This window comes from Takifugu flavidus, chromosome 13 (genome assembly GCF_003711565.1).
Source record: "Takifugu flavidus isolate HTHZ2018 chromosome 13, ASM371156v2, whole genome shotgun sequence".
In the NCBI taxonomy this organism is placed as follows: Eukaryota; Metazoa; Chordata; class Actinopteri; order Tetraodontiformes; family Tetraodontidae; genus Takifugu; species Takifugu flavidus.
In genome coordinates, this window is record NC_079532.1 from 5,496,482 (window position 1) to 5,520,410 (window position 23,929).

The 23,929-nt window shown below is 42.9% G+C and overlaps 1 protein-coding gene across 3 annotated transcripts in view; it reads left to right on the forward strand.

Moving 5' to 3' along the window:
• Positions 1 to 23,929, forward strand: part of lingo1a (leucine rich repeat and Ig domain containing 1a) — a 63,859-nt gene that overhangs the window by 22,955 nt on the left and 16,975 nt on the right. The window contains exon 2 of one of the 3 annotated variants that reach the window (XM_057052238.1): positions 6,139 to 6,284. The gene's annotated coding sequence lies outside the window, so the exon portion shown is untranslated. Of the gene's footprint in view, positions 1 to 6,138; positions 6,285 to 23,118; positions 23,613 to 23,855; positions 23,881 to 23,929 lie in introns of those variants that run through there. The other 2 variants (XM_057052237.1, XM_057052239.1) reach the window with 2 other exon arrangements.

Sequence of the window (23,929 nt, forward strand, 5' to 3'; positions counted from 1 at the left end):
GGGACACGGCGGCACCTTCCAATCCCTATCAGAGGGGTTGTGAGGGCTTAATGTGCTGGACTGGTGTTTTTTACCGTAACATAATGATTCGATAATGAGTTTGGAGGGCACGGAAAAGAAAGCGTCACACCAGCGGTGATCGATGACACAGTAGCAGCTCGAGATCCTGAGTCAGCAGAAATCAGTGCGCGTTGCTAACCTGGTTGAGGAGGCTGCTTCATGTCTAGTGATCAAGAAGCACGAAGCAGAAATGCCACATTGTTGGAACCAACGTCATGTTTTGTATCAATGATCTCCGGATTTATCAGAACAAGAATGAATTATTTGATCCCGGTATTGCCCAGCAACCAGGATTCCGACCGGAGGCCACTTGGAATCGCAATATTCTGACTGTGGGTCTGTAATAATGGTCCAGAGTTTTAACGAGTTTGGTTGGTCTCTCGGTGTCCTCGTTAATATTCATGAAGGAGCTGCAAGCCCACAGGAGGACAGGAACTCTGTAGGTTTCTTCTGTCACGACGGAGCGAAACATTCAGTGCAGCGTGCACGGAGAGGACGCATTAATGAGCAGAATTACTGTGCACTTTAAATGCATAATCATGTTCTTCCGTGTAATGAATGATCCCAAAGTTCAACATCCCATCTCATTTCCAGCCTGTTTCTAGACAATCACTGTTGCTCCCTGGAAGAATCCGTCCCAGCGGAAAGATGGTCAACTTGGATGAGAAGTCGGGCGATTTGTGTCCTCGGGGTTTTGGTTCTGATGCTGACCCGCCAACACTTCTGTTCTTCAATTTCACCCTAGAATTAGAAACAGGATGTGTGTGTACGTGAGACTTCAGTTGAAATGATTCATGAAATCATTTCGACATCATTTTCGTGGACACCCGCCATCTTAATGATATTATAATTACACATTGAAGATTAATTTGCTTGCGTGAGGTAAATGATTTGATGGATTGCTCGTAAATTGCCATGACAGTGGGAAAATGGTAAAAAATGAAAAGCTCCAATTTTCTTCTTGTGGGCTGAAATGACCAAATGGTCCTGTGACAGGTTTGAGCATCTCGTGACCTTTGACAGAGGCTGCAGGGTAAAACCTGCGGAGCACGATGCACATTAACAGCAAGTACGGTGACACTTAAGATCACATAGAGGATATTGTGTTAATCACAGCCTGCAATTAAGTGATGAATTACTGTTCCCTTTAATTACAATAGAGCCGGAACTCCTTTCACGCCCTCTTGTTGAACTGCTGCTCTCTAATAAGTGACGGAACTACTGTTAAAGGCTTGATCTTCTATTATTAAAATCCCATTTTCACCACCTCTTTTGCTGAATAATTCTATTGTGTTGTGCTTTTAGACCGAGTCAAGTGCAATAATTGGTAGGAGTCATTGATTGATGCGTAAAATATGCATTAAAAAATTAAATAAAAGCCACTTTCCTCCAGGTTCATGGCCCAGTACCTGTTGACCCGAAAATCCCAGGTTACTGATGGAGCCGACTACTGATGGAGCTACTACACTTTTGGTGTCAAGCTCAGTATAGTTGGGTAAGGTCACATAGTAGTTACGCTGCTAGGAAGGGGTTTATTACCATCAATGATGGTTAATATCTAGAGAACGAAAAGTACCAGTATGACTGAAGGTCAAATAAAACCAATTACAGTAATGGAAGTTATTACTGAGGGGGGACTCTCTCTCTCTCTCCCTCTCTCTCTTGTCCAGATATTTTGAGTCTCACTCCTCAATTCAGACAATAAAAGTCTATAAAATTAATCTCAACTCTAATTGTAATCATGCTAAAGTGCTCAGATCCAATAAAACACCCAGTTCCACACACTCTTCAGCAGAACCAGATTCCTGCTATTTTTCCCACTCTTCAGTCTGATGTTTAGATACTGAAACACAGGAAAAAACCTCCCACAGATGTTGTTATTGACCTCTGCTTACCTTGTTATTTCTGATATTGTTGCTCTTTTATATCTTTTTTTTTTTTTGAAGTGCTGCATTCTGGTCAGCACAGTTCACCTTTATTAAAGCACCGACTCATGTTGTTGCTGCATTTTAAAATGGAGTCCACAGGAACCAAAACACCAAATTCGACCCTGGTTCCATCAGAAAGGAACATGCAGAGATTACACCCGTCTGCTGGGTTTGCCAATGGAACAAATCTGGAGCTCTGATTTCATGAGCGACTCAAATTGTTAGTGAATTATTGATAGATTTTTAAAATATGCAAGCCAAAATAATTTCACTGTTGAAACTCTGAATGCACCCTGACAGAGCTGGCTGAAAGAAAATAACAAGCTGCACCGTAGAATGTCAAGGCTGAAGCTATTGCTTTAATGATGGGAGCTGGTGGACCTGCCTGAGAGGTGCTTCACTGGGACCGTGGATACCTTCAGCTCTGGTCATTACTGCTCTGCTCAGAAGAACGGCACAAAATAAGGGGTGAAGAGGGAAAAGACAGACAGTTGAAGGGAGATTTTATTTAGAGAGACTTTCTTCGGTGGATTTTTATCCACTTCTTGTAAGAGCAATGATGAATGAGAATAAAAACGCTATTGTGGAAGCATCGATTCAGAGTAACACTGTCGGATCATATTATATTCACCAAATACAGCTCACATGAGCTTTAAAACAATATTGCTTCAGAGGTCCTGACTGTTAATTTCACACTGCAGGTCAACTATCAGTCCCCGTGGTGCTGTTGGGAGTTCAGTTTCTTGCTCAGAGGCACCTTGAAGCCATTAGAACAGAACCATTGGTGAGAGCATTACAGTTAGAGTAGCAGCTAACATTATTGCCTCACTGTCCCGGGCTCCAATCCCCCAGGACCAGGGGCTTTTCTGTGTGGAGTTTGCAGATTCTCTCTGGCTGCTCAGGTTTTTCCCACAGCCCAAAGATGTCTGTCTGTTATCCCTGTGATGAGCTGCAGCCTTGTCTAGGGTGAACCCCCACCCCGAGCCCAAAAGTAGCTGCTTAGTAACAGGAAAAAGAGTTATAGTTCCCAGTCAGAAGGGAATTACCCCAGTTTCCTCTCACTCCAATTACAGTGCATGTCTCCACGACAGTTGTAGATCAATCACTTTTATTGACGGAACTATGATTAACTGTCTGATCAAAACATGGCTTGATACATTTTTTTACCCATATTGCACGACTGTGTTGTCAACAGTCCAAATAACAGTTTTTACTCAAGTAATTCTTAAAAAAACCTTACTATCTAATAAAAATATATATAATTTTACTTGATTTAAGCAGAGAAGGAGCTCCCTGTAGCTGCTGCTACAGAATGAGTTTGGTTTCCCAGCTCAAATGTAATCAAAGGTAGCAGATTTTGGTTTAATTGGTTGTGCGTTGCCGCCTCTCCTGCAGGTTGCTTTGGTTGCTGCTGCTTCCCACCTCCACCTGTTAAGCCCTTTACCCAAGCATGTTTGCTCATATCCAAACACATCGTTTCTTCAGCAGTTCCATTAAGTTATGTTCTATCCTCAACACTCCCACCACCTCGTATCAGTATTTTGTCGCTCTGCCTCCTGACTGCAGAACACAATGCAGGGCTCTTCTACAAGCCAGATTTAACTTGAAATACTCCGTGAAGCTTTCATGATCCAGAATACGTGACTTCATATACGGTACGAGCTTCGGGTGGAAGTATACAACCCTGCAATATAAAGTTCTGCTTTATGCCTCCAGGATGTGTTCCATATGGGTGAGTCCACCTGTCAGGTACCTTGTGGTGAGAGCTAATCCTGTTGAAAATAGAAAGGTTTTCTGCCTTGGGATGGAAGGTGAGGGTGCAAGAAAGATGTGAGTGACCCAAAGAGTCAGTCATCCATGTGTGCCAAGAGAGATAAGGTAACTTTCCATAGATGTAGGGAACAGAAGGAAAGGGGAGGGGAAGGGCTCCTAGCTTTAGTATCAGACATCTCTTGCATGATGAGAGATGAAGCTGCTTCATGTTCTTTAATAAATGACTACCGTATATACATACACACACACAGACCATTTGTTCTTACTGTCAATGAGCTAAGCAAGAAAAGCGTTGGTAGCTGGTTCCAGATGATGTGCTTATTCCTGCAACTGAGCACTAGCTCCTAAATTTTGATCTTATTATTCTCTGTGTTGATGTGTGAACCTCTGAGCGTTCTCACGTGTTGGATCCACAGCCCAGAAGAAAGGTGTCATCTGGGAGCTATGCTCAGGGCTGAGGGGAGGAGGTCAGAGTACTCTGGTGTGAGGGGTGGGGATGTCAGAAATCTTCACCACCTGCACTCGCTCTGTCTTCACAGGATCAAAATGAAGATTAAAATTATTATTTTATTTTTTTCAAAAGTTTAAAAGTTAAGTGATGCCCAGATGGTGTTTGTTAATGACTCAGAGCACTTGTGAGTGAAGATTTCAACACAAGCTTCAGACATTATTAAAATATGTGAGCTTTGATATGTGAGCTTTTGATTTGTAGAAAAAAAAAAAATAAAATTTCAATGTTGTTAAAGGAGATGACATTGGTTTTGAGGCTATTTTTAAAGACTGTCGTCCCCCGTGGCTCCGTTAATAATACGTCTTTAGCTGCCTTCGGTCTCAGCTACATTTCATCATAAAATGAAATAGCTGTGATACACCAATAGAAAAAACAGTGATGCTCTAAGAAGTGAAATAATCTTTGCATTCCCAAACTGACAGCTTTTAAGTGGAGAAACAATGGGCCAATTCCCTCATCGGGCACCGCTGCGCTGTCAAAATAGCCAGCAGGAGTTTGGATGACAAGTAGCTTCTTGCACATTAGGAAATAAACATGAGAAGAAGAAGAAGAATCAGAAGCTTTTATTTTTTCGCAAGAAAAGCAGCCATGACATCTTCGAATGAGGACTCATTGCAATTCTTCCTCCATATGCGGAGACACAGACGTCTGCTGGCCTTCTCATCACAGGTCCTCCCAAGGGTTACCAGCACTGCTTTTACATGAATAGGCAACCGGGACAAGCTGACTCTACCCGAATGTTATGTAGCTATTCATATGAGACGGGATCTGCTGTAATGTCTGAGGATATCTTCTATTTTAGGGTCCACAGGGGAAGAACCCCGCAACATCTTAGCAGTTGAAGGTGAGGCAGAGCTGACCTGATGCAGGGAAACCTGGATTTCACTCCTAGTCAGCTGCTAGTCAACCACCTGTTGACATCCACAATAACTGACACCCACAGAATTGACCCCATGACTTTGAAAAACTCCGAGATTCACAGGATTTGGGTACTGTTGAGATCAGCTCTGTGTACCATTGGAAATAGCACCTTCTTGTCAGTGTAGCTACTGGATTCTTGCTTATGCACCCTCAAATTGCCACTGCCAACAGGTGGGCAACAAGGTAGCACAATGTATGTGTGTGACATTTGCAAGGACTCCCATTACCATAATGCATCCCCCACTCGCTTGCCCTAACACACTGGGTGTCTAACAGTTGCTCAGGCGATTTGTGTCCTTAATTCTAACCACCCACTCATTTTCTCCCACTTTTCCCTTGACAGGGTCCAACTCTAACCCTAACATTAAAACAAAGTCCTTATTTCACAGAAAGTCCTCAGTGGAGATCTATGTAGTCTGGTCCTCCCAACATAACCTATACAAGAACACACAGACACACGTAAAAGTTAGAACTTCCTCTATCTTCAGGATTGGATATTTTGGCCTTTAACTGGCCACATTTGTCACTAAAACTCCTCCCATGCTAAATAATGTGCTTTAAAACTATGCTTTTCTAAATGTGAATATCAACAATTTCACTCAAAGCTCGTTTTCTTATTTATTTTTCTGTAATGGAGGAACAAATTAACAGACACTAGAGATCGCTATGGCATGTCTGAAATGTGATTATCTCGCACCCACAGAGAAGGAAATGGAAAATGTGGTTATGAGCTGGTCTCGGCAAGCGAAGGGGAGAAATCAGAACGCAAATACAGTTGTGGCCCTTTATTGACTTCATTTACATTCAATATAATGATACATCTAATACAAGAGGCATTTTTATATGAATTACATATCATGTGTACAATCATCATCCTAAACTCATAAACACATTGTACATTTTAATCACTTGTTTTAACAGCAATGACTCCTTTCCCTCTCACAGGTAGCTGGAACATTAAGGCAAGAATGCTGTGAGGGTATGTGGATTAAAGGGAGACGTTACCTACCTCACACCTTCAGCTCCCCACTGTCTGCACTGTAAGCTGCTCCAGAGGCCCTTGGGAATCAGCAGGCCAGCAATCACCACCGGTGAGTGTTATTGCGAAACGTTCCTGCTGATCCCTGCGCAACTTATACTTTAGTGCAATTATTTTGTGAATTTGCAGGGGTTGTGAAACACAGGTAAACTGTAAACACATCTGAGGAGAATGTTAAGGTTGATGCAACAATATTACCAATAAATGTTTCAGATCCATTGCCATGTGAAACCCTGCTTTTTTTTTTTTTTTTTAAAAGGCTTCATTTCTTATTGATGTTCTTTAAAGTGCACATACCTTATTTAAAAGCAGAAGACAGAAAAATAGGCTGTCCTTTCAGACCTGTTTGATAGCCCAAATGATTCTTTACCACCGAACAGAGGCAGACATGCCTGCTGACCACTTGCAGCTCATGCCTCTGAGCCATGGTGTTACTCATCTTGCTGAGCATGTAAAGGTGTTGACATCACAAGTCAAAACAGGGTGCGACCTTTGCCAGGCCTTTGAAGAATCCTAAACATGAAGAATCCTACATGTGGTGAACTGAAGCATTTTCACATCAGTGTTACTGTCTTCCTAGCTCCGATGCACTAATAGCTAAAATAGGAGGGGGGGAGAAGAATGGACCATTATTAAATTTGTGTACATCCATCACACCTCCAATGGGCTGTAGCTCCATGTCCCAGAAGACAACCACACATCTTCCCTGCTCAAGTTGGGAACATTACAGGAAGTGCCATCACTTCAGCTCCTCTGTGTCAATTGCTCCAAAATGGCCAATTTCCTGTCTAGGCTGTGTGTTTTCACATTTTTATCATCCCCTGCTGTAGTTAGTTGCACTCGGCGCCATCAGTCATCGACGCTTCGTCGAAGAGAAGCTGTGGTGCAGTAAAACTGATGGACGGCCTTCCGCATGACTGAAGATGTATGAGATGTACAGACAGGCTTCTGGGACGTTTTATTGTATTTCCAGTGCTGCCATAAGATGCCAGTAGGGAAAAAAAGCTTTGCTAAGTACAGATGTGCACTCTAAGGTTAAAAGAAAGGATAAGAAGCAAGCTGTTTATGTTTTTATTGACATAGGAATGGCAACTGCAAACTCAATTAAATTTTCTTGGCAGTTTTTTCAGTCTGTAAAAACATCAAATGCAAAATTAAACATATATACATTATCTTTCCATCATCGTTGGTTTAGCATAGGTGCTAATATGCATACAAATGGTGCGTGTTGACACAAACCCTCATGAACAGCTATGAGGAAATAACTCCTCATTTGGACTTCAACAATGATGGAACCTCTCTGACGCTCTCTATTTGTTCCACAATGTGCAGAACATGTTGAACAGTTGACCCACACCTTTTGATCTTTTGATTGTGAAACAGCAAAGCTCCTCTCTGCAGCCTTGACAAGTGGAAGATTACTAAACAATATTACACACTTTTATTAAACTGATTCATTAATTCCACAAAACATGCTTGAATGAAGCGGCCTCTTTATTTCTCGGTATCTGCAAAACATAATTGATTTTCCTTGCTTCTGGGCAATGTTTCTTCTTTTGTTCAATTAAAGACAACTTCCACTGCATTCGATACATCATTTCTCAAAGGAAATTTATATCGTATATTATATTATTTCACTACGGGACTCTCACACTAAACTAGAAACTGTTTTTCTTTTGTAAAAGCGTTGACACAGATCAGTTTTAAAGGTTGATGTATTTTTCTTGAAGCATCATTGTTTAAATAGGGCAAAGCTAAATAAACCCCAAGAGAATCGACTCAAACATCCATAATTACAAATGGTAATAGTCAATATATTTTTGTGCGGTTCCTTTACTGGCTCTAACGGCTAATATCCATTTCCTATTGTACTATTCACTGTTGGTGGTGCTCATTTTCTTTTGATCTTGTATAAACCTGTCTCTGACTCAGTACAGCTCCTGTAAACCCGCAGACCAACAGGCAAAACAGCATATTAGACCCAAAAATACATCCTCCTTGTCCATGGTAGTTAGCCTCTGACTGCTGCCAACTCTGTACCACAATTCCATGCTTGACTACATTTTTCGATCGACATAAAATGAACCTAATGGCTTCCCAGGCATCCTTAGGCTGTGTTTTATTGCAGGGAGCTCTTTGTTCAGCCTGTTGCTGAAAGGTTATATCTATCTGTGTGAGGCTATCAGTTTCAGGTAAATACAACATATAAACACCCCCCACTCCTCCACATGTGTTAAACATCTGCCATGTTCCTTCTCTGGAATTCATATATAGGGGCTCTGTAGCCGTTCTCCATACCTCTGGTTATCTAAATTATGACCAACAATAATAACAGAGGCAGCAAATCCCTGACCTTTAGTATCAAGAGGAGAGAGTCGTATTCTTGAATGTGCCATTCATGAATGCACGTAAGATATGAAGAGTATCTGCTGGCATTATCTTACTGTGAGTTGCACAGGGAGAAGCGGGTTCACAGGAAACTGATTTCTTTAAATTCATCCTTCATTTCTGTTTTCAGTCCACTTTGACTCAAGGTGTATCCTTGTATTTATTATATCTGTGAGGAATGCATTAGCTTCCAAGTGTGATATAATAAAAACACATCCTTTACATTTGAACAAGCTGTTCAAACAGCTTGCCGAGTTGTTGAAAGTAATGAAAGCATTTATTCTACTTGGCCCGTTTGCTCCAATGGCTCCAACACAGACTATAGGTTATGCACATTAACACTCTTCGGTGCTTTTGGATCGAAGGTATCGGCACGAGCAGCAAGAGTGGCCGATCTTATTGTCACATGTTTTCATTGACTATAGATGAATTTTATAGTAATGTGATCATGGTGTAAAATAATCTGGAAAAGCGAGCCCACTAAACCAATCATGACTTTAGATTCTAAACAGTTTGGGTTGTTTAAGCTAACATCTATGGAAGAAGGGACAAACCAGTTTACATCAAGGGCACTTTGCTCAAGAATTGAGCTTGACTTATGCAAAGTCTCACAGAAAACTGAGTATCTTTTTCTTCTTGCCTAGCAGGATAACCTACTTTTAGCATTGAAAGAATTTAAAAAGAGAGAGGGGGAAAAAAACAATTGCAAAAGTGCCTTCTCTTTGGTGTCAAACACAGATTGCAAATGTAACCCTGTTTAGCATTTTTAAAATAAAAAGCAGGCGAACTGGACCCGGATCTCTCCGAGCAAAGTGTGTTTGTGGATGATATTCTGTAATCCTCGCTGCAAAACAAGAACCCAAGGTCACTTTTCAGGGACAAAGGCTGGATTCATGTGTGCGGCGCAGCGGTGGTCGTCTATCATTGTGGAACAGTGTTTGACTGTCTGCACAACCCACATATATTAACGTGGCCTCCGGTTTAACTTGAAATATGTGTAAAATATCAAAAAGCAATGTGTAACTAACTAATCATTGCAAATGAGTATTTTTTTTTATCCGGTTGACTACTTTGCTTTTCTGCATAATTAATAGTATGTTTATGTAGCAGAAGTTATTCATTTAACTTTAATCCCTTTCATTTCCCTTTTATTTTATCATTATCTGGAGTGATAGTCATTTCCATATGAGCATATCTCTGGAATGCAGTCGACTACAGAACATCAACGCATTGGAGTTAGATTTATCTATAAATGGAATTTTTTTCACTGTTAGTTTCATTGTTGTGCACTGTCTGTAGACCAAAACAAAGTGTGTAATGAGCCACTTTCCTCTACCTCAGCTCTCCTCCTCCACCCCACCCCTTTGACTCACCTGTGAACAAAGATCCGCAGAATCCTTGTAAATGCAGGGCCAATGTTAATCTGCCTTCTGTGTCTTCATCTGACAACTTCTTAGGCAACGGATGTTGTTTCTAAAGAGGTACTGTCGGATCCTGCTGGATCAGTGCCCCTTTAACATCAGGCAGCGGGAAGCAGACTGTTGTAGAGAAACCAGAGTTGGTTTTGGCTGCTTTACTCACTCTGCTTTTAAGATGATTGTAAAATATTAGGGGTATGAATGTGGGATAATACAACTCAATTTAACAAGAAATTGCTTCTAGTTGATGTAGAACAACGGCAAACTGCTACCCAGTTTGATCTTTAACAAAACTATGGTCCAAACTCTTTTCACCCTTTTTAAAGTGTTTCACTCATCTTTGTCTCCATGGCGATCAGAAAATTGTCAGTGCAGAGATGAAACTGTTGTTCCCTCTTATCAAACCCGGAGTGATTTATTTCAATCACATCCCATCATTTCCTGACAAACTGTGTCATTTTCTGTTGATAACAGTGGTCTCTGTTGTTCTATTTCTGTCACTTGATTATTTCTCTTACACCACAGAGAGAGAACATCATCATTCCCACCACTCTATCATGCGTATTTATTTATTCCTTTAGGCAATTTTGTTTAATTTTAACATTTACTCTCAGGCTTTTAAAAGCGTGTGAGTGTACAACAGGTTTAGCAGTTTCTTCTCCTAATCAAATATGACTGTGGACTGCTTTGCCATTTCTTTAACGGAACGGTGCGGCCTCAGCGGGCTTTAGTGCCACCTGTATGGATGCATCTACACTGAGAGTGTTCAGAAGCTGCTGTGATGGTAGATCACAGGTCAGCTGGCAAAATTTGAAACATAACTTTACACGTTGTGCAACACATTCGTATCTTGAGTGTTGGCGACAAAAATAAGGAAGTCACAAAATAACCTTTGCTAAAAAAAAAGCTAAATTTAGTCTCAAAAATCAAGCATTAGATATTCCACTGCCCTTTCATTGCACTTTATCTTAAATAAAAGTAAAAAAGTGAACAAATATTGAAAAAAGAGACATATTATCTATTATTTAGATGTATTATTGAGTATATTTACTCTGTTTTGCAATGTCTGTAAAAATGCTGCTTCACATGAAGGAAGGCTTTGAAAACAACTCACGTTGGTACCAAATGACAGAAATAAATGTTGCATGTGAGGAAAATAGCATTGATTGCGAAAGACTCATTTACTTCCTACTGAGAGGCAATTTGTTGACTGCTACCAGTGCAGAACGTGAGGGATGGTTTCTAGATACTGCAGGTGCAGGTCGGCTGGCTAACAGATGAGGAACACCGCACAAGTCTTCGGTGCTCTCCAAAGGTGACCACCGTTAAAGGAGCAAAGGGCGAGGACTGGTTTGCCTCCAGAGATGATTCAGAGAGAGATCGAGGACCCTCTGTGTTTAATTTTTTTTTCTCTGCCCACGATAATGCAGCACGAAAATGGTGAGAAGGTGAAAGTGTTTTTAGATAATGGCACCATCATTAGAATTATATTAGGACCCTTGAGAATTCAAAAGGGCTTCTGCACAAAAGCAATTATGGGGACTGTTTGTCTCTGAGGGATTTTAATGCCACAGCATCATGTTGATGGCTTCAAAACTTAAGTACTAAATAGGCCTCAGGAGACCTCATAGAATGTCATCAAGAGGAACCATTCAGGACTTCCTATGGTGCTAGAAAGCTACCAGAAGAACCAAATGTGTCTTCATCAACTGGAGAGTAGGAACTAATAACAAATTCACATTCACAGGAGATCTACCGTGGAGCCACACTTTCATGTTCTCCACTTTTTATTACTAGAATTACCTGCTAATTTAGTTGCTTTTACTTGAAACAATTGTTACTTGCCACAGCTTCTTTCCCAATGCCAGGCAGTCACCACAGTGATTGTACTCACAAATAAAGACAGAAGGTCTTTTCATCCTTTTTATTTCAGGGTGCAGTCCTTTAAGCAGCATTACTAAAAAAAGATATTCCTGAATGTAAAGTATATAGGGCAAACACAAGGTGGCAGTTTAACACATTCAATTTTTGATAGCATCTCTGATTATAGATGTTGATAAACTACCACTATCAAACTATCACTTTTCCCCCGCAAAGATAAATAACAATAATGGTTGAGAAGATGGTAAAATTTCAATTCAGCTCCCCCTGAAACAAAATCAAACTCATCCCCTTAAACCAAGAGTTCATCAGGCCGCCACGATCCTTTCCTGCCATATAAAAAAGGACAAAATGATTCGATGTAAACAAAATGGGGGATTTGTTGTCAGCAAAGTTTTCCATGTCTTGTTGGGTGGCCTAGCATTCAACAGCATGCTTTATACTAGGTGACACAGCCCCTGTCATTGTATGTGCTCTGCCCAGCCTACCTTGCACCCTCAATCGTTCAGAAGACCTTTTAATCTGACTGATTCCCTGAGGCGCTGGCCGATCTCCAGCTGGGAGCAACAAGCATTTATTGGCTCCAGTATCAGTCGGATACCAACAGTGCTTTGCTTCACCTTTTGATACTGAGCCTCATACTGGTGCTGCAGCAGGTTCTTTTTTAACTTTAGCCATCAGCTCAACACTGATACTGACACATGCACGATCAGACGCACAACGCTGTTTACCACCTTCCTGAAGTCAACGAAATGAGCTCACCCGCATTTAAATTGTCCACATACTTGCAATAACTGAAACACAAAATGCATAGAAAAGATAATGTTTACATATTTCAGGGACCTAAAGTGTTTGAATTAGTGATGCACGTTTTTACAATCCCTAGTGGCGCAATAGATGCTGGCAGACTGTTTCACCCTTTAAACCAATCGATCCAACCAGACTGAGTGATTAAAAGGTCATTCTGTCAAAGCCCCGCCCACCTGGTAAATCATGTTTTTGTAACGGTTGGAGTTTGTCACAAACATGCTGCATTTAAATAAATAATTGTCCTATATTCTTAAATTGCTGTTTTCTCATTAGCCCTCATTAGCTTGTTCATCCAAAACAGTTGTATTGCGCTGGTTGCAGATCAGCACATGCAGCAGACTTTAATGTAACATCTACTTTACCATTTCGGTCATCCAGATAAAAAAATCGAAATCCAAAAATAATCAGTTAATTAGTGCATAAAAGAGCAAAGTGTTCATTCTTTCAATGTTTTCCACACAGAAAGCAATCAAAAACAACTTTTTTGCTGCTCATTAAAAATACAGATATGAGGACGAACACACTGCATTAAAGCAACCTTATTGGTCAGTGTAAGTTAAAAAAGTGATCCTGTTCAGCTTGATAGGACACTTAATCTGACTGGGAGGATGTTCTGATCAATCCTGCTGATTTCAGCAGTTCAGATATGCTAACATCTATTTCAAAACTGGCGAGATTCTGTGATGGTTTTATACAAATTTACGACAACGCTTCAATTGCATTCCGTCTCCTTTGATGTCAAATGCAACACACACACACACACACACACTTGTTTATGTGACATTAGGAACCATTTCACACTTTGCTGATGTCCACTGTAGGAACATGTGACCATGTGAAGTCCCCAAAGGCAGAATTCAGTATTTCTTGAGAAAACAATCTCCTTTTCTCCTGTCTTTCTTTTAAAAAATATGAAATTAATTTGCACAAGATTGGAATTGGACACAAAAGCATTGAGAATTGAAAGTGTGTTTTCTTCTCACTCTTGGTGCATAATTAACCTCCAATCATCGTTTCAGTAATTAGCAAGCTATGATTTCATAAATGTAATGAAGAACTGCTCTTGTCTTAATAACAGGTGTTTTGAGAGACACTTAATATGAGTCACGCAATGCAGTCATGGCTCCTTCCTCACCGTCTACTGTAAATTAAGGTGGATATTTTCTATATGTCCGTACTACAAGCAAGAAAATGGGACAAATGGAAACATGACTAAATATCTCTGTACTTAGCTGGGACCAATTTTGGCCATTTCCCTGTTTCCAAAAAACAAATTAAAAGGCTCCTTTTTGAACTTTGTCCCCCAACTCACATATTTATCATGTGTTTGTTGAGAAGGTTGGTAATGATGTCATCGGGCTCCCAAAAGGCAAATGCTGCACACACGCAACAGGGGGTGGGGGGGTGGCTGCCACATTGCATTGTACACTGAGAAACGACCGTAACAAATAACCCCCACCCCCCATCCCCACCTCTTACTGAGCTGTATTGGAATAATGAGATTTTCCTGACATGATGTAATAAATGCAGCAACATACCTCTCCACAGTGGGATTGGTTGGGTCGGTGTGGGTGTGTGTGTGTGTGTGTGGGGGCCAAAACATTTGTGTATTTACTATTTGCCTCCACATGCTCCTTAGATCGAAGGTTAAATAGTTTTATTTGCTCTGCCCATTGGCACCTCTTACCGCACACTCCTGTACGATACATTTAGCGTCATGGCGGTGTTCAGCTACCTGAGGCTTAGGAACAAGGCGCCACTAAGGAAACAGAGGCGATTGCTTTTATAGGGCGTTTAGAAGTAAGCCGGACCAAAACACGGGGATCAGGAGCTGTTTAACACGCTGCCGTTTTGCATTCTGAGTGTGTTCACAAATGTTGGTGGGCGGCGCTCTGTTGGACGCGCAGTGGTGAAAGTCTTTGGATCACAGTGGGCTGTCCACGCTGGAACGGCAGCTGTTGTAAATCAAGCACGACAGATCTGCGGATCTCTCTCAGCTGATGTGGGTCTGCGCTGAACTTGGAGTGCAGCTGGTAGAAACAAGGTTAAAGAAACGAAATGAACTTTTCTCAGCTGCTCCACACAATAAAGAGACACCACGGGTAGAGAACAATTCAAATGTTGCGGCACACGTCTGTTTCAGAGAGAATTATCGTTTTTGATTATAAACACAAATGGTGCTTTTCCCATAAGCCTTTGCAGCGGTCTTGCTGAATACTTCCTTCCTCTATAAATATTGAAATCTGTCCTTGACCCCTGAGGGACCAAGTGATGCTGCTGCTCACAATTTCAATAACAGTGCCGTTACTGATCTAGAACAGAGAGAAGAATGTTTTCAGAGCGCCTCTGTGGTCATGGCAGCCGCCTGCGCAGCGGCAACACTGAAGGCTGTAGGGACAATGGAGTAACCGCCAAAACTATCCTCATTCATACATCTCGTTCAGGCTGCTCTTCCCGCACGTCTGCCTCCAGAAGGAGATCTTCAATGAATTGCAGGTTGCCTCAGCACACTTCAGCTCATATTTGACTGTGTGGATTGACTTATTTATTTTCAATATCCATTTTTGTCTGGTTACACAGTTCAGATGCATTACCTCATAGATTTTCATGCCCTTTGGTGACCAAATTGAATGCGTAAAGGGCGTTAAATGCAAGCTTTCAAATAGAAGCACTGGGCTTCTGTAAGCATTTTATGTGTGCACGACAGCAAAATCCCCGACCATTGACCATCTACGTCATTATGAGAAGCTTTTGTGGAGTGTAAAAGGATTTAATTATACACTGTTCTTCCTGTAAGGTCAATCTTATACATACTGGCTCAGTGATGTGACACTTTTCATAATGGACTCCGTGAATGTGGCATTAATGAAGGTCTCTAAAGCTTTAGCGACTTTAATGATGATTCGTGACGTGTTGCTCGAAAAAAAAGAGATAAAAATCACCTCCTACCTGCCGGTGACTGGAAAAATCTTCCTCTTTGATGCTATAAATAGACAGACCAAGAATTGAATCGACCCAGGAAAAGGAAAATATGCAACACGTGTCTCCTATTCTTGAACATCTGCATCAGATTTTTCTGTAAATCCAATTATCTCTAAAATATTTAAGCGGAGGTCTATTAGATAAAAACAGGGATCAGAGGAGAATCTATGTGGCAATCCTGCAGCACAATGCTCTGGATTAAGCACACTTGGAAGGGAGGGGGTTCGTTTACAGAACACATTTAAAAAGAAAATACTGCAATGCTGCATCCTCCAGTGCAGCTCTAAATGCAGCATCTGTTCATCTACAGGCAAGAAGCTGCAGAGAGAATGAGATTAGACCTTTCGCAGCATGCAATCACTCAAAGGATCCACTTGGATTTGGCCGTCAACAATTTAGTAAATCTCGGTCGGCGGCTGCAAAGTGATTGAAATCTCGCCTCCCTCACTGAATGATGCGCCGTTGAGGAGCGGCGGGGGCGGCAGGTGACCCCAAAACTGCCTGAAATGGTGATTACCTAGCCAGTGTAGCTTTCACCCAGCAGCACTCGCTCTCTAGCCCCGACTGTCTGAAAAACAAAAGGATGGGATTTGATACAGGGGGCAGATTAGATTTGTGCGCGTGAGCGCGTGGGCACGTTGGCGTGTTCCATGCGTGTGGCCTCATCCACTGGAGATCGAGAAATGGCGACATCTTTTACGAGGAGCACTCGTGTCGGGGAGCCATTGTCTGTGCGGCGAGATGACAGGCGGGTAACCCTGGCGATGGATGGCGCCCCGCCGATGAAAAAAAATAAATAAAAAGGCACTCATTGTTTCTGAGGCCATGAGTGGAATATCTGCAGGGGTCTGGGTCCAAAGTGCTCCTCATAATAGCCGGTCTATAGGGTAACACATTTGCTTTGTTGCTTCTGCTAGCAAATACTGTAGAAGAGCCAGATGGATTTCTTTGTGAGATTTTAAAAAAAAGCGTCCTCAGGCGATAGATGTGAGGTTCTGCTTACATACAACTAAAACTGAAACACTTACCTCTTTGGAACGCGAAAGGACCTTTGCTTGCACTGCACTGCGGAATAGACGGTGAAATAAGGGATCCGGGCTAAGGCAGGGTCTTTGTTTTTTGGATCAGGCATAAACGACCCGCGTGATTCACGGTATTTTGACAAGTGTGTCACACTTTCACAAGCCTTTGAGTCACGTTACACCCCCTTAACTCTCGAGGTGTGTGCAAAAAACCTAATCTAGCTCATCAAGTCCCTTTGCCTTCCATCACTGTCTGACATCCACACTAATGGGGGGCTGGTCCTTACACAACAAAAGCTCCAACACAACACCGATTCAATGCTAGCATCAAAAGATGCAGACAGCATCCTCCAGGAACTGTCAACCTTAATTTGTTCAGTTGGACATATTTCCCCCAAGTTGTTAAATTGTTTTGTCAGGATTGACAACTTTCATACAAGTGGAAGCTTCTCTGCTTGGTTTAAAATAATGGAAACAATCCTTTTTTGGCGGCATTTTAGCGGCTTAAGCCTATATCTGGCTTGACTTTTGTGTGAAAAAGAGTGAAAAATTGGGGAAACCTGGTGTTTGAGATCATTATAGATATCCCCAATTGAACACTTTTCTTTCTTTTTTGTCGGTGAGGCCGACACTTGGGTCGACCAATGTATTCTAAATGGGGTCCGACATTTAGCCTCCGCGTCCTTGTGTTTCTAAAACATTTCAATATTTATGTGGCAAATTTGAAGTGTCCTCATTAAAAGTCAACGCTGGGCTGAAGGACATCAGTGTTGAGACATTATTGTGCTAATAATGCTGCGGAGTCATTGATAGACGGCTGATAGCGGCGGATTATGTCGTCTCCTTTGGAAATCAGCGTTCGCCAGTGCCCTGACATTCAAAGGCTGCGCTCTCGTTAGAGGGTTGGAGTGACTTTGCCGTGGAATTTCAAGATAAGAAGCTAACGGTTATTGCTTTTATGGGACCGATATCCCGCCCAGGGCAGTCTGCGCGTGTGTCGGAGGAGCGTTTATTTGTTCACGGAGTCCTTTTAGTTTTTTGCTGCGCGCTGAGTCCAAGTAGCAACAACCTGTTAATTGTTTCATGAGCTTCAAACCACATCACAGCGTTGTTATTGCAATTCTCTTTCCCCGCAAATAATTAACCATCCATTACCTGATTATAGATGTTTGCCAAGCAAGCTGATATTGTTTTATGACTTTTCCAAATTGTTTTTGACTTTTTCTGAGTCGTGTGGGTGCTCATGAAGCCAGATTTTAGGAGAGTTCTGCTGATGAGTGGACGGATGAGAGGACATCTGCCTGTTATGGATGTGGGTGAAATGTCAGCCCTGAAGTGTCTCCTGGTGCGCTGCCATTGTCTACAGCAGACACTGACTGCAGATATTATCGCATCAGTCCGACACATTCGCAACGCTACAGCTCTGAACTGTCAAAAGCCGAGTGTTATCTGTAAAACCTCCCCAGCCTCAGCCTTCCCAGTATGACAGGGTCTGATTAGTGCGGATGACGGATGGAGTTTGAATATAGATTTGTGTAGGTTCTACATTCATCAGGATGACCCAGATGCCCGTGACACCAACTCAAATTCCCTGCTTATTAGGCTGATGTGTGCGAGCCAGGTGTACAATTATTTCGCTTCTTCCCAATTTTAGCTCGTGAAGGTCGTTATCAACTCCAGCACGTCAAATGCGCCATACCGTGCTTCTCGAGAGCATTAGAGGAAAGAAGAGGGGCCAGATGATGGTATGACAGCATGAAAGACTGGCAAAATTTATGAGTCAATATATCAGAGTACATTTATTGAAGGGAGCTGAAAAACAGATGGGGGTCTGCGGGGCTGCATGGAAGAAAGATGAATTCTCTTCAATTTCACTGCTCACTATTGGATCAGCGGGTATATGACCTGTATCTCGCTTATAAATATGTCTTACTGGAGGAGTATTTATTAGATAGATTTGGCTACAGTTGGGTATCACCTAAGGCTAACTAGTCTTGGGTGGGGATATCTGGACTGTGATTGGTTTAGAGTTTCCTTGGCTCTGTATTATACGGCTTCTCCGTCCAGAGACATCTATATCCTCATAAACATCCATTATCCCCTCTCCTTAGGTCTGGGTGTTTAGCTTCGGATTAGCTTGCTCTCCTGTGTCGTAGCATGCTAGTGAAGGATGTAGAGAAGCAACAGTCGTTCAGGTGTTTTGTCAGAGCTTGTTGCTGGGTCTGAAGTGCACAGGGGGGTTCTGCAAACAGTCCTGACGTATGTGTTTTTCTTTCCCTGCCTGAGAGGGAACGCTCCAGCGTTCGGAGTCACAGCGGATCTGGGTTATCAATTAACGTCAGCGTTGAGGCATCTGTCCACCTCAGGCAGCCCAGCACAGTCCCACAATGCTGTCTAATCTCTAGTCCTCTTGGTTGATTTTCTTGTTTTTAAGGTGAAATCTTTTTTCTTTGGTTCTGATTTGGACTTAAGCTGGCAGCTCAGTGGCATCTTACCTCTCAGAGATGACTTTATTTCCATCTCCTCCAAGCAGAGGTTGGCCCATAATGGGAGAAATTGACAATCCCATGGCGCATCAGCGCTGGATATACAACAATGTGAGACAGAGGTCAAGTATGAATTGGATTTTGTCGTGTTGTGTCAGGGCTCCTCACGGTCTCCGCTGGGTCGGAGGATCTTTAAAACTAAAGATTTTTTTGATGAGGGATGAAGTACCTTCAGACAAGAGACCCGTTTCTTTTCATTTAAGCGCTGGAGACCATCGGGGTCTGGACCGACACTCTGTGGCTGCTCATTCATCTCTGCACCCTCATCTCTGTGTTCTCTGCTCTTCCCTCTGATCATGCTGGCTTTTTTTCTTCTTCTTTTTTCACCTGACTCCGCGGAGGAGACGTCCGCGCTCTGCTTCAGTCAACAAGGAGGACCAGAAGTTCAAAACTTTGCAGCCGTGAAATAATTTATGTGCTGTTAAATGGAGCAATGCAGAGTTAGAGAGACTGTTTCTATCATCCATCCATCATTAAAGAGCTGTTAAAAACACAAAGATGTAACATTAAAACACAAAAGATGCTATTTACACTCCTAAATTGCTGTATTTTGCAGATCATACAGAGTTGATTAGGTCTGTATCCTTGACCTTTAGCCTTTAGTGCCCATCTTGAGTGCACGTGAATTTGGCTCTTTAAGTGTAGGATTTATTTAAATGGGGGAACTTTTAGATGCATTATTTTAAGTATAGTAGAACATATGAAGCAAATAGCTTTTGTTGTCTTGTTTCCTTTATTATACATGTTGGAAAAACATGTTAGTTTCTTTTTACAGTTAAATTAAATATGGATGTAAAAACCCGAGCTGCCCTCCGTGACGACGGTCGCAGAACCTTATATCAAATATGAAAGAATTAAACATTTAATGTGGGCCGAATGAACCCTGCAACCTCGACTCATCATTTCAGTTACTGGCACCAAATCAAAGATGGGGACAAAATCGGACGCTTTAGCTTTTTAATTTTATAAAAGGAAATGAAATAAAGGTGCAGTTGTGCTTCCTACTGACCACCCACTAATCTCGTGCGTTCGCACACGTGCAGGCGTGTCAGTCGTCCACTTGTATCGTTGACATCCATCCGCCAGGCCTGAATATTTGCGTTCACCTTTCTGACCTCAGAAAACCATCCTAATACATCCTGGAGGGGCCTGTTGAGGATCTAACCCCCCACTCGCAGTAACAGGACGTCTGGCTCGGCCTCCTGTCTGGGCGGCTGCAGGAGAGAGTGAAGCTACGGTTCTTGGCATGAATAAATAAAGACAGGAGTGGCAGATAATTTGGCTTGGCTGTTTTCTGGGTTGTGTCTCAGCCTCCCCGCGGCTCTGGAAGTGAACACCTCTGACTCTGGCTCCCCTCAGCAGACAGAAAAGCAGGAATAAAAATAAACACACACACACACACACACACACACACAAACACTCTTGTGCTTCTCCTCTAATGCTGCCTGCTCCTCAGCTACAGCAAGTACCCAGAGACTCCTGCTGCACAGCCCCCTGAGGCAGAATTCTACCTACATGTAGAATTTTGAATTTTGGCTTGTTTATTTTCTATAAAATATGATTCCAACTTTGCACTGGGGTGGCATTAAACATCTCTGTCACTTATAGTAACCAGAGCCTTTCTATAGGTCATCATCATCAGCCTGAAGTTCATGTGACGGACAGGCTTCACACCCAGCGGAGCAAAATAGGAAAGGGCGAGCATGCGTGCCAGTGTCGGAAAACACAGCCGAGCAAATGAATAATTAATGGGATGCTTTCAAAGCCTGCAGCGTCACTAGGTATCCATTGTTACCGCTTTTTTGTTTGCAGCTCTTAGCGAGGCAGACGGGAGTGGGGCGAGGCGAGGCACGGGCCAATCCCGTGAACTCTCCGAGCGAATTTACTCCCGAGCTCATCTCCTGTGTTTTTATTTATTAACTCTTTTGTTGGATTCTTCCCGTAATACTCCAGTAGTCCGATGCCAGTGGGAATCTTTAAGGATGCTGGATAAATGTTTCCCAAATGCTAGGAGGAAAATGTTATCTCCGTATAAAACTTTTATTCTTTAAGGTCATTTTCATAGGAAAATCTAATGGTAACTGACATTTAGTCGATGGCGGCTCCTGAGGAACCTCTGCAGCCAACTTTATATCTGATCTAGTGAACTGATCTGGAATAAAAGAAGCCATGTTTCCCCTTAAGGAATAGTTTCACAGGCAGGCAAACAGCTCCATACCTTGTACTGATGGTGATGGTGCCCTGGCCATGCATGAACTGATGCTGATGACATTCACATGTACTGAGATGCCTCAGTGGCTTAAGTTGCTCTGAGGGTCTGTGCAGAGGAGCCGGAGGAGACAAGAAGGGCAGAGATGCGTTTTAACACCGCGAGACAAACACTCCACCGCTAGTTTCTCTGTTGTGGGCGAGTGAAGAGCGGACGGAAATCTACACGCTAGATGATGAGATATTGCAGCAGAGACGCAATTTATTTGTTTGTTTGGTTTAAATCCCTGCGAGTGTTGCATTTAATCTCATGTTCATTTCCATTGTTTTCTGTCCAAACCGCAGAGGACTCTTGGACAAAGACATTAACAATGTGTATTTCGCATAACTATTTTATAAAGTCCGAATAAATGAGATGATTTACATACGTGACTAATAGAAGAGTGAACATCCTCAAAATGACTCTATAATATAGATCTAAAATAGAATAATCTAAAATATTCTCTGCAGTGGCAGAGGCAGTTCAACTCAGTAAAACAGTGGTTAGTCAGTGTCATAGATGTTAAATTCTTGCCCACAACAGCAACCTCTACCTCCCTGTTTCCAAGGGAACAACAAATAAGCAAGAGATTTAAGTTCCAGGCCCAGTACACGTTTGCAGAACCCACCAGACTTCTTTGTTTACACAAGTATTTCCTGGGGAGGATGCAGCCAAACTAAGGGGAGCGTTGTTTAAATTGTGTTTTTATGTCAGCAGCCTACTGTATGACAGGACGGTCTGGTTTGTGTACATTCAGATGCTTCTTGAGAACTTTTGTCTCATCGTTTGCGTCTCTACCACGCTCACAGATGCACCCGCTGGTACACAAGTGGCGGCCGATAAATGTTCATCACTGCAGCCCGATTAAGCTTTGCTGCCATGTACCTGAACGCATCTCACGTTAACTCAAGCACAGAATGTGAGGAATCATCTATTTCTCCGTCAATTAAAACTGCTGATGTAGATTGAAGTGTTTGGATCTTCTGTCCCTTTCAAATCAAAGGATGGAGTTTGCTCCAGTAAAACATTGACTTCTTTCATATATCCTCCTTCAGTCTGTCAGTGAAAGTACCCAAACTTCTTTGAAAACCACAGGAGACAAAGACAAAGGAGCCGACAGACTGAACACTGCAAAGACCTGAGCTGCGCGAGTCTGCTGTAACTGAGAGCCACAGTGCCACCAGGCTGTCAGATGAGGAACTGCACCTTCCCTTTCCGTCTTTATTCCTGATTCCAATCTGTTTTGTTTTTTTTAATTATTATTTTTTTATGTTTTTCCTGTTTCCCAACAGCTTCAGTTATGTGCCTCCTCTAAACTATCATCCATTTTCTCCCGCTTTGCCTGAACTTCTCCCTTGGCCCCGTGCGCGTTTACAAGGAGGACGGGCCGGACAAACAGGAGCAGATAAGCCTGTTTCAGCATCAACAACATAAAAAAAGTGCATATGACGATCAAGCTGATAACCGACGCGCACGACCCCCCACGCACACACACGCTCAGTTTTACCACACGCTGACGCTTGAGCAGGACACGCCGCGCAGGGTGCGTCCGCCGATCCCTCCCTCCCCCCTCCCTCCCTCCAGCAGGCGCATCGCCTGCGCCGCTGACGACAGCCAGTCACACCGCGCTGCGAGTGCAAGGCTGCATGCGGAGAGGCTGCATCAAGGCGAGAGAACTGCGAGCGCTGCGTGGGAGTTCTTCTTTCTTGCTCTCCCTACCTCACCATTTGCGTCCCTCCTTTACTTCCCACACTCGTTCCTGGTCGGGGCGCACCGGGAGTCCCATCGTCGAGGGAGGATCGCGCCGCGCCTGTGAAGGGGGCGCCGGGCTTTTTAACTCCAGCCAGCAGCGGTGCCGCCGTTGTGGAGAAACTAATTGGAAATTCACACAAGCTCTGCTCGGTGCTGTTTTGTTCCTCGGTTTTCCTCCCTCTGCCTCTCTCTTACTATTATTATTATTTTTAAATTGAGCCTTTCAAGGCGATGGACTTGAGATAGTGCGCCTCACTCTGAGTGTTGGTGGCTGGGAGTTGCCGTCGGGGAGACATGCGAAAGGATGTTCGGCATCAGTGACGGACACAGCAGGTGAGTCTCTGCCCCGTGTGGAGAAGCGGGGCGCCGTGTTTGGTTCTGCTTTGTTGGGTTTAGTTCTGGCTGACGCCAATATTTCTGCCCGCGACGCAGCTGAAACCTTTAGGTGGTGGGTTACTTTCCTAAACAGGCGGTTTGCTGGGGTCTGGCTTCTTCCAATGTCAAATCGGGTAAAATGCGCCAGCAAGTCGGCGCTCATTAGCGCGCAATCGGTTGACAGCTGGAAAAGCAGCCTGGGACTCCAAAGGCGCGTCCTCTGCAGGTAAAAGACGCATTTCAGATCCTCGGATAAAATTACAGACGCGTTATCG